This window comes from Oncorhynchus mykiss, chromosome 24 (genome assembly GCF_057628025.1).
Source record: "Oncorhynchus mykiss isolate SJ-2025 chromosome 24, ASM5762802v1, whole genome shotgun sequence".
NCBI classification, from domain to species: Eukaryota; Metazoa; Chordata; class Actinopteri; order Salmoniformes; family Salmonidae; genus Oncorhynchus; species Oncorhynchus mykiss.
Genome location: NC_143045.1, coordinates 33981530 through 33992500, shown reverse-complemented (window position 1 = coordinate 33992500; position 10971 = coordinate 33981530).

The window sequence follows — 10971 nt, the reverse complement described above, 5'->3', positions numbered from 1 at the left end:
GTTTACAGTAGGGCTGCTGAGAGAGAGGTACTGTTTATAGTAGGGCTGGTGAGAGAGAGATACTGCTATGATACTGTTTACAGTAGGACTGGTGAGAGATATACTGTTTACAGTAGGGCTGGTGAGAGAGAGATACTGTTATGACACTGTTTACAGTAGGGCTGGTGAGAGAGAGATACTGTTATGACACTGTTTACAGTAGGGCTGGTGAGAGAGAGATACTGTTATGACACTGTTTACAGTAGGGCTGGTGAGAGATATACTGTTTACAGTAGGGCTGGTGAGAGAGAGATACTGCTATGATACTGTTTACAGTAGGACTGGTGAGAGATATACTGTTTACAGTAGGGCTGGTGAGAGAGAGATACTGTTTACAGTAGGGCTGGTGAGAGAGAGATACTGTTATGATACTGTTTACAGTAGGGCTGGTGAGAGAGATACTGTTTACAGTAGGGCTGGTGAGAGAGAGATACTGTTATGACACTGTTTACAGTAGGGCTGGTGAGAGAGAGATACTGTTATGACACTGTTTACAGTAGGGCTGGTGAGAGAGAGATACTGTTATGACACTGTTTACAGTAGGGCTGGTGAGAGAGAGATACTGTTATGATAGTGTTTACAGTAGGGCTGGTGAGAGAGAGATACTGTTTACAGTAGGGCTGGTGAGAGAGAGATACTGTTATGACACTGTTTACAGTAGGGCTGGTGAGAGAGAGATACTGTTATGATACTGTTTACAGTAGGGCTGGTGAGAGAGAGATACTGTTTACAGTAGGGCTGGTGAGAGAGAGATACTGTTATGATACTGTTTACAGTAGGGCTGGTGAGAGAGAGATACTGTTTACAGTAGGGCTGGTGAGAGATATACTGTTTACAGTAGGGCTGGTGAGAGATATACTGTTTACAGTAGGGCTGGTGAGAGAGAGATACTGTTTACAGTAGGACTGGTGAGAGATATACTGTTTACAGTAGGACTGGTGAGAGAGAGATACTGTCATGATACTGTTTACAGTAGGGCTGGTGAGAGAGAGATACTGTTATGACACTGTTTACAGTAGGGCTGGTGAGAGAGATACTGTTTACAGTAGGGCTGGTGAGAGAGAGATACTGTTATGATACTGTTTACAGTAGGGCTGGTGAGAGAGAGATACTGTTTACAGTAGGGCTGGTGAGAGATATACTGTTTACAGTAGGGCTGGTGAGAGAGAGATACTGTCATGATACTGTTTACAGTAGGGCTGGTGAGAGAGAGATACTGTTATGACACTGTTTACAGTAGGGCTGGTGAGAGAGATACTGTTTACAGTAGGGCTGGTGAGAGAGAGATACTGTTATGATACTGTTTACAGTAGGGCTGGTGAGAGAGAGATACTGTTTACAGTAGGGCTGGTGAGAGAGAGATACTGTTATGTTTGTGTATGAGCGCGCGCGTGTGTGTGTGTGTATGAGCGCGTGTGTTTGAGAGCATGTGTATGTGTGTATGAGCGTGTGTGTGTGTGTGTGTGTGTGACTGTGTGTGTGTGTGTGTGTGTGTGTTTGTATGAGTGTGTGTGTTTGTATGAGCGTGTGTGTGTTTGTGTGTATGAGTGTGTGTGTTTGCATGAGCGTGTGTGTCTGTGTGTATGAGTGTGTGTGTTTGTATGAGCGTGTGTGTGTGTGTGTGTGTGTGAGCGTTTGTGTGTGTATGAGAGTGTGTGTGTGTATGAGCGTGTGTGTCTGTCAGCGAGTGTGTATGTGTGTACATTTCCTGCCTTTGTGTGAAACCCATACCACACTGCCATTAGCTTAATCACTGACACACACGCAAACAAATGGCCTATGCCAAAGACAAACTGCTTTTACAGTAGACAGCCTTGATACAATAACATGTGTGTGTGTTTGTGTGTTGCATAAGTGTGATTTTTTGCTCTCCATCTCTCCAGGACTCTCTTTCTTGGATGATCACTCACTCACTCACTCACTCACTCATGTGTGAACTGTCCTCTGGTAGACCCTGTAGTTGACGTTGAGGGAATACATTTGATATGCAGCTGGGAATCCTATTCTCTCTGTGTCTCTACTATACACTCTCACTCTCTCCCCCTCCCTCCCTCTCTCCCCCTCCCTCCCTCTCTCCCTCCCTCCCTCTCCCTCTCTCTCCCTCTCTCTCTGTCTCCCTCCCTCTCTCCCCCTCCCTCCCTCTCTCCCTCCCTCTCCCTCTCTCTCCCTCTCTCTCTGTCTCTCTCTCTCTCTCTCTCTCTCTCTCTCTCACCCTCCCTCTCTCTCTCTCTCTCTCTCTCTCTCTCTCTCTCTCTCTCTCTCTCTCTCTCTCTCCCTCTCTCTCTCTCACTCCCTCTCTCTCTCTCCCTCCCTCTCTCTCTCCCTCCCTCTCTCTCTCTCTCTCCCCCCCTCTCTCTCTCTCTCTCTCTCTCCTTCTCCCTCTCCCTCATCCGCTCATATCTCAGGAAAGACTTCTCTTAGACCTGCTTCTTTCTCTCTTTTCTGTAGAGCCTCCAGCTTGTTTTGTCTTTCTACTGTTGTTCTTTCAGAATGCACTGTGAACTCTGACCCCAGTGAGGTCATGGCCAGCCCACAGGACGCCATCTTGTTCTCCCGGCTGCCTGCTCGGCCCCATGGATTTATCTCTTTCCATTTCCTCTCTTTTTCCTTTTCATTAATAAAACACATTGGTTCAACTGTCTGTGTTTCAGTACAGTTTTCATTAGTTCAGCTGTCTGTGTTTTGGAACAGTTTTCATTGGTTCAGCTGTCTGTGTTTCAGGACAATTTTCATTGGTTCTGCTGTTTCCCCCCTCTCCCTTTCCCACTGTTCCCCCCCTCTCCCCCACTGTTTCCCCCCTCTCCCCTTCCTACTGTTTCCCCCCTCTCCCCTTCCCCACTGTTTCCCCCCTGCCCCTTCCTACTGTTTCCCCCCTCTCCCCTTCCCCACTGTTTCCCCCCTCTCCAATTCCTACAGTTTCCCCCCTCTCCTCTTCTCCACTGTTTCCCCCCTCTCCCCTTCCTACTGTTTCTCCCCGCTCCCCTTCCCACTGTTTCCCCCTCTCCCCTTCCCCACTCCCCCCCCTCACCCCTTCCCCACTGTTTCCCCCCTCTCCCCTTCCTACTGTTTCTCCCCTCTCCCCTTCCCCACTGTTTCCCCCTCTCCCCTTCCCCACTCCCCCCCCCTCTCCCCTTCCCCTCTGTTTCCCCCCTCTCCCCTTCCCCACTCCCCCCCTCTCCCCTTCCCCACTGTTTCCCCCTCTCCCCTTCCCCACTCCCCCCCTCCCCTTCCCCACTCCCCCCCTCCCCTTCCCTACTGTTTCCCCCCTCTCCCCTTCCCCACTTCCCCCCCCTCTCCTCTTCTACTGTTTCCCCCCTCTCCCCTTCCCACTGTTTCCCCCCTCTGCCCTTCCCCACTCCCCCCCCTCTCCTCTTCACTGTTTCCCCCCTCTCCCCTAACTACTGTTTCCCCCCTCTCCCCTTCCCCACTTCCCCCCCTCTCCTCTTTCACTGTTTCCCCCCTCTCCCCTTCCCCACCCCCCCTCTCCTCCACTGTTTCCCCCTCTCCCCTTCCTACTGTTTCCCCCCTCTCCCCTTCCCCACTCCCCCCCCCTCTCCACTTCCACTGTTTCCCCCCTCTCCCCTTCCTACTGTTTCCCCCCTCTCCCCTTCCTACTGTTTCCCCCCTCTCCCCTTCCCCACTGTTTCCCCCCTCTCCCCTTCCTACTGTTTCCCCCCTCTCCCCTTCCCCACTTCCCCCCCTCTCCTCTTCCACTGTTTCCCCCCTCTCCCCTTCCTACTGCTTCCCCCTTTCCCTTTCCCCACTCCCCCCCCCCTCACTGTTTCCCCCCTCTCCCCTTCCCCACTGTTTCCCCCCTCTCCAATTCCTACAGTTTCCCCCCTCTCCTCTTCTCCACTGTTTCCCCCCTCTCCCCTTCCTACTGTTTCTCCCCTCTCCCCTTCCTACTGTTTCCCCCCTCTCCCCTTCCCCACTGTTTCCCCCCTCTCCTCTTCCACTGTTTCCCCCCTCTCCCCTTCCTACTGTTTCCCCCCTCTCCCCTTCCCCACTTCCCCCCCCCTCTCCTCTTCCACTGTTTCCCCCCTCTCCCCTTCCTACTGTTTCCCCCTTTCCCTTTCCCCACTCCCCCCTCCCCCCCCTCACTGTTTCCCCCCTCTCCCCTTCCCCAGTGTTTCCCCCCTCTCCTCTTCCACTGTTTCCCCCCTCTCCCCTTCCTACTGTTTCCCCCCTCTCCTCTTCCACTGTTTCCCCTCTCTCCCCTTCCTACTGTTTCCCCCCTCTCCTCTTCCACTGTTTCCCCCCTCTCCCCTTCCTACTGTTTCCCCCCTCTCCCCTTCCCCCCTCTCCTCTTTGACTGTTTCCCCCCTCTCCCCTTCCCCACTTCCCTCCCCTCTCCTCCTCCACTGTTTCCCCCCTCTCCCCTTCCTACTGTTTCCCCCCTCTCCCCTTCCCCACTCCCCCCCCCCCTCCTCTTCCACTGTTTCCCCCCTCTCCCCTTCCTACTGTTTCCCCCCTCTCCCCTTCCTACTGTTTCCCCCCTCTCCCCTTCCCCACCCCGCCTCCTTTTCACTGTTTCCCCCCTCTCCCCTTCCCCACTCCCCCCCCCTCTCCCCTTCTCCTCTTCCTCCCCCCCCCCTCCCCTTCCCTCCTGTTTCTTTCTCTTTCCCCTCGGTTCCCCTCATGCTTCCCTGTCTCCCTCCCACTCTCTAGGGTAGTGTGTAGCTGTGTACCTGGCAGAGGGTTTTATTGGACTGTCAGGGGGTTGGAAAGACTAATTTCACCCATAAAAGTAGTGTAGAACAAGGAAACTGGGAGGGGGAAAAGATTTGGGACAATTTATTAGAATAGTTTTGTTTCTAAACTTTGCACAAGCTATTATTTTCCCTTTCTCCTTTCTTCTTCTTTCCATTCTGGCAACAGAGCAGCGCTCCACTGCTGATTGGTATTGCTAAACACACACACACACACACACACACACACACACACACACACACACACACACATACACACACACACACACACACATACACACACACACACACACACACACACACACACACACACACACACACACACACATACACACACACACACACACACACACACACACACACACACACACACACACACACACCAACACACACTAACACACACTAACACACACACACACAGTGGTTGGGTTGGTGTGAGTGTTTGTTTGCCTTGCAGAGTGCTACCACGTACCACAGACTGTGATCCCGACCACAGAGAGTGTTTAGTAAGGAAACCATTTTGTGTGAGTGAGTTTGGCAGCTGGCCCGGATGTCGCGACTGAGGCTTAGCTAGAGGAAAATTAAAAACCTCAGAGTTCACAAGCTAATTGAGACATCTGCCTGTTTGTGTATGTGTGTGTGTGTGTGTGTGTGTGTGTGTGTGTGTGTGTTTTAGTGTGTGTGTGTGTGTGTGTGTGTGTGTGTGTGTGTGTGTGTGTGTGTGTGTGTGTTTTAGTGTGTGTTTTAGTGTGTGTGTGTGTGTGTGTTTTAGTGTGTGTGTGTGTGTGTGTGTGTGTGTGTGTGTGTGTGTGTGTGTGTGTGTGTGTGTGTGTGTGTGTGTGTGTGTGTGTGTGTGTGTGTGTGTGTGTGTGGTATTACCATTTCTTCCTCAAGCTTTCCCTCAGAATGAGAAAGTATGTTTCCTCCCAAGGAAGAAGCACAGGACGAAAGGGCTTTCCCAGCCAATCATGTCTGTGGATATCTTTCCACCAGCTATTTACAGTATATACACAATATAAATATTCTAGAACTTTATACAGATATATGGTGTTAAGGTGTTGAAAAATTTTAGTGAAAAAAATGTCTGGCCTTAAAGTTTTCTTGAGATATACATTTTTTTTTTAAATATCTAGATTTTTGTCTCTTAAAAAAGGTAAGAATGGACGTGGCTTCAGATCCCCCATTGGTTACTAATAATGAGTTACTGAAATTCTTACTGAGATTCAAGGCGATATTCCATTCCATATTCCGTCCAGGTACGCAGGACGCCAGGAGATGTCTTCAAAACTCTCCACTAGGGGCAGCGGTGGGCGCTATTACCATCAAGTAGGCTTGCGGCTTGCTAGGGTGTTGTGGACGGGGATAGCTGTTGGAAGCCGCAAGGTCCAGCTCTGAGGGTCCTGTGTTCAAACCTAGTGCTAGACACTCGTTTGTTTGTTTGATTGTTTTAATCCTATCACAAACTTTAACCGTTCGGAATTCCTTCCTAAACTCAACCGTCGAAATTTGACATTGATCTCCCCCTGGACAAATATTCAATACTGAAGTCAAACGATGAAATCTTACTGTGAAAACCCAAAGTGATCTCATAGGTTACCTTTGGAATTATCCCTCAAACCACCATGGAGCTCCATAATGAACTGATTAATGACACACACACACACACACACACGCACACGCACACGCACGCACACACACACACACACACACACACACACACACACACACACACACACATACACACACACACACACACACTCACACACACACACACACACACACACACAAAGACACGCTCACACACATACGGCGCTGCCAGTTTTTTGGGGTGAGATCCAGATAGAACATTTGTTTTTCACACGTGCCCAGTAGGCTTTATGATGCCACCCACCTAGAATCTGCCAATCATCTCAGACTGACAGATCACCATGATTATGTGTGTTTCTGTATTTTATTTGTAATTCTTTTGAGTTCTTGTGAGTTTAAGTTCGTAGGTCCAATGTTACCATTCACCATTCAATGTTAAGCTATTCACACTGACTGAGCTCAGACCAAATGAAATTTTAGTCAAGAGACACACTGTGGTCTTCACATGAGATAATTGTACATAACTTGTATCTTCAAGCAAATTTTTATTACAGATGTCAGAATACAAATGACTTACAGATGCCAAGTTAGGATTGAGCCCACTGTGTCCAGCCACACACACACACACACACACACACACACACACACACACACACACACACACACACACACACACACACACACACACACACACACACACACACACACACACACACAGCCTGTTCTTGTGCCGTAGTGAGTCCCCCTCCCCCCCTGTGTAGCATGTGCCAGGATTACTTGACAACCATGTGACCTGAGACCGCTTATGATACTCCCTTAGTGTGTTAGCACAAGACGTGTGTTTGTGAGAGAGTGGGAGTGAGAGAGTGGGAGTGTGACTGAGAGGATATTTGGTGCCCAGAGGGACTGTACAGGATCCAGGAAATAACGCTGGCAACCTTGTGTTTTGTGTCAGAGTTTGCCTCCATACCCCTGGCCCTCATTGCAATGTCAATTGAGTTGGTATGATCAAATCACAGCATATATTGATGGGGTACACTTCCTGCTTTAACTTCCTGCTTTGCACCTACACTGTAGGTACACTCGCAGTGGCCACCAGTCCACCCATTATACCATCATTTCCGTTCTGTTCATTCCATATCTATGGCAGAACATGCAGCTGGGAGGTGAGGAAAGGAGAACGTTTGTGTCTTTAAAAAAATGACATATACAATATATTATTACAGAGACTGTGGTCATCCAAAATTCCTTGACCGTCACAGCTCTAACACACACACACACATTAGCTGGATAGAGAAATTCTGTTTGGTTCCTAGTTAGCTTTGCGTGTCTGTGTGTGTCTGTGTGTGTCTCTGTGTGTGTGTGTGTGTGTGTGTGTGTGTGTGTGTGTGTGTGTGTGTGCAACAAGTTCTCACACTCTCCCATCCACCATACACGTCCACAAGGGCAAACTGCAAGTTTACTCAATCTGATCTCAGGGCATTTTGTATTATTCTGTGCATAAATCCAAGACTTTCCATTTATCAAATCAAATCAAATCAAATCAAATCTTATTTGTCACATACACATGGTTAGCAGATGTTAATGCGAGTGTAGCGAAATGCTTGTGCTTCTAGTTCCGACAATGCAGTAATAATCAACAAGTAATCTAGCTAACAATTCCAAAACGACTACCTTATAGACACCAGTGTAAGGGGATAAAGAATATGTACATAAAGATATATGAATGAGTGATGGTACAGAGCGGCATAGGCAAGATACAGTAGATGGTATTGAGTGCAGTATATACATATGAGATGAGTATGTAAACAAAGTGGCATAGTTAAAGTGGCTAGTGATACATGTATTACATAAAGATGCAGTAGATTATATAGAGTACAGTATATACATATACATATGAGATGAATAATGTAGGGTATGTAACATTATATTAGGTAGCATTGTTTAAAGTGGCTAGTGATATATTTTACATCATTTCCCATCAATTCCCATTATTAAAGTGGCTGGAGTTGAGTCAGTGTGTTGGCAGCAGCCAGCCACTCAATGTTAGTGGTGGCTGTTTAACAGTCTGATGGCCTTGAGATAGAAGCTGTTTTTCAGTCTCTCGGTCCCAGATTTGATGCACCTGTACTGACCTCGCCTTCTGGATGATAGCGGGGTGAACAGGCAGTGGCTCGGGTGGTTGTTGTCCTTGATGATCTTTATGGCCTTCCTGTGACATCGGGTGGTGTAGGTGTCCTGGAGGGCAGGTAGTTTGCCCCCGGTGATGCGTTGTGCAGACCTCACTACCCTCTGGAGAGCCTTACGGTTGTGGGTGGAGCAGTTGCCGTACCAGGCGGTGATACAGCCCGACAGGATGCTCTCGATTGTGCATCTGTAGAAGTTTGTGAGTGCTTTAGGTGACAAGCCGAATTTCTTCAGCCTCCTGAGGTTGAAGAGGCCTTCACGATGCTGTCTGTGTGGGTGGACCAATTCAGTTTGTCTGTGATGTGTACGCCGAGGAACTTAAAACTTACTACCCTCTCCACTACTGTTCCATCAATGTGGATAGGGGGGTGTTCCCTCTGCTGTTTCCTGAAGTCCACAATCATCTTCTTAGTTTTGTTGACGTTGAGTGTGAGGTTATTTTCCTGACACCACACTCCGAGGGCCCTCACCTCCTCCCTGTAGGCCGTCTCTTCGTTGTTGGTAATCAAGCCTACCACTGTTGTGTCGTCCGCAAACTTGATGATTGAGTTGGAGGCGTGCGTGGCCACGCAGTCGTGGGTGAACAGGGAGTACAGGAGAGGGCTCAGAACGCACCCTTGTGGGGCCCCAGTGTTGAGGATCAGCGGGGTGGAAATGTTGTTGCCTACCCTCACCACCTGGGGGCGGCCCGTCAGGAAGTCCAGTACCCAGTTGCACAGGGCGGGGTCGAGACCCAGTGTCTCGAGCTCGATGACGAGCTTGGGGGACACTATGGTGTTAAATGCCGAGCTGTAGTCCATGAACAGCATTCTCACATAGGTATTCCTCTTGTCCAGATGGGTTAGAGCAGTGTGCAGTGTGGTTGAGATTTAGTCTGACTTGGTAAGGCATGTATTAATTTGTGGATGCCCATCACCCATTTCGTGCGATATGTTACGAGTTACAATTCGCATTATATGTTACGAATTTGCAAACGTATGATATGTTACGCATTCTAGCTAGGTGGGTAATGTAAGCTAGTTAGGGTTAAGGTTCCAGTTCATTTTAGGATTGAGGTTAAAGGGTAACATATCATACTAATTTCAGTGTCCCAGATTTACATGTACTATGTTGCGTCTCGGCTTTGAGGCTGGCCTACTTGATGGTAATAGCACTCACCGTTGCCCCTAGTGGTCATTTTTTTTTACATCTCCAACGTCCCAAGTACCTGGACAGACGTCGAATTTCACCTTTGAGCTTGTGTGTGAGAGGTCGTTAGTAATAATTACCTGTGTCAGAGGTGATTCAAGCTGAGGCCCCAGGAGTGGTTGTTAGAGCCCCGCTGATGGAGCAGAAACATCCGGACTAAATCACACTTCTACAGTTACATCCCTCTCTCCTCTCTCTTCATCCCTCTCTCCTTCCATCTACTCAGTCTGACTTCTAACAATCACTCGCTGTACTCCCTGGCAAATGTGTGTGTGTGTGTGTGTGCATGCGTGCATGTGTGTGTGTGTGTGTGTGTGTGTGTGTGTGTGTGTGTGTGTGTGTGTGTGTGTGTGTGTGTGTGTGTGTGCTGTAAGTAGATTTTATTTCAAAGGCATGTCTGAGGCCCATTTGAATCATTAAGTATGATTAGCGGAGAGGGAAAGAGGCCTTCTGCACTACCCGTGAGAGAGAGAAGGGTTATCCTGCACTACCCGTGAGAGAGAGAAAGGTTATCCTGCACTACCCATGAGAGAGAGAAGGGTTATCCTTCACTACCCGTGAGAGAGAGAGGGGTTATCCTGCACTACCCATGAGAGAGAGAAGGGTTATCCTGCACTACCCATGAGAGAGAAAAAGGTTATCCTGCACTACCCATGAGAGAGAGAAAGGTTATCCTGCACTCCCCTTTTGAGAGAGGACAGGGGTGCAAGTTGGTTCCCAACCCTCTAAAAGGAGTACACAGAGCTACTAGTATGTCATTATAGAACTGGGGCCAAATATCCTACACCTGCCCTTACTGTTCAGACCAGCAAGGGATAGTCACCACGGCCAGGAGATATGTGTTTTGATTCAGTGTGGAATGCAGTGGGACTCCTTGCTGTAGCTTGTGTGTTGTGAGCCAGGCTGAAACAGCGTTCATCATTTTCTGTGCAGTTTGACTGTTGACTCTTGGCAGAGTTTTACTCTAATAAAACACTCACAAGCAGCTCCCACCTACGGCTGTGTGTTCGAGACACAGAGAGAGAACAGACAGAGAGAGAGAACAGACAGAGAGAACAGAGAGAAAGAACAGACACCGAGAGAGAACAGACAGAGAGAGAGAACAGACAGAGAGAGAGAGAGAACAGACACAGAGAGAACAGAGAGAGAGAACAGGCACAGAGAGAGAACAGACAGAGAGAGAGAACAGACAGAGAGAGAACAGACACAGAGAGAACAGAGAGAGAGAACAGACAGAGAGAGAGAGAGAACAGACACAGAG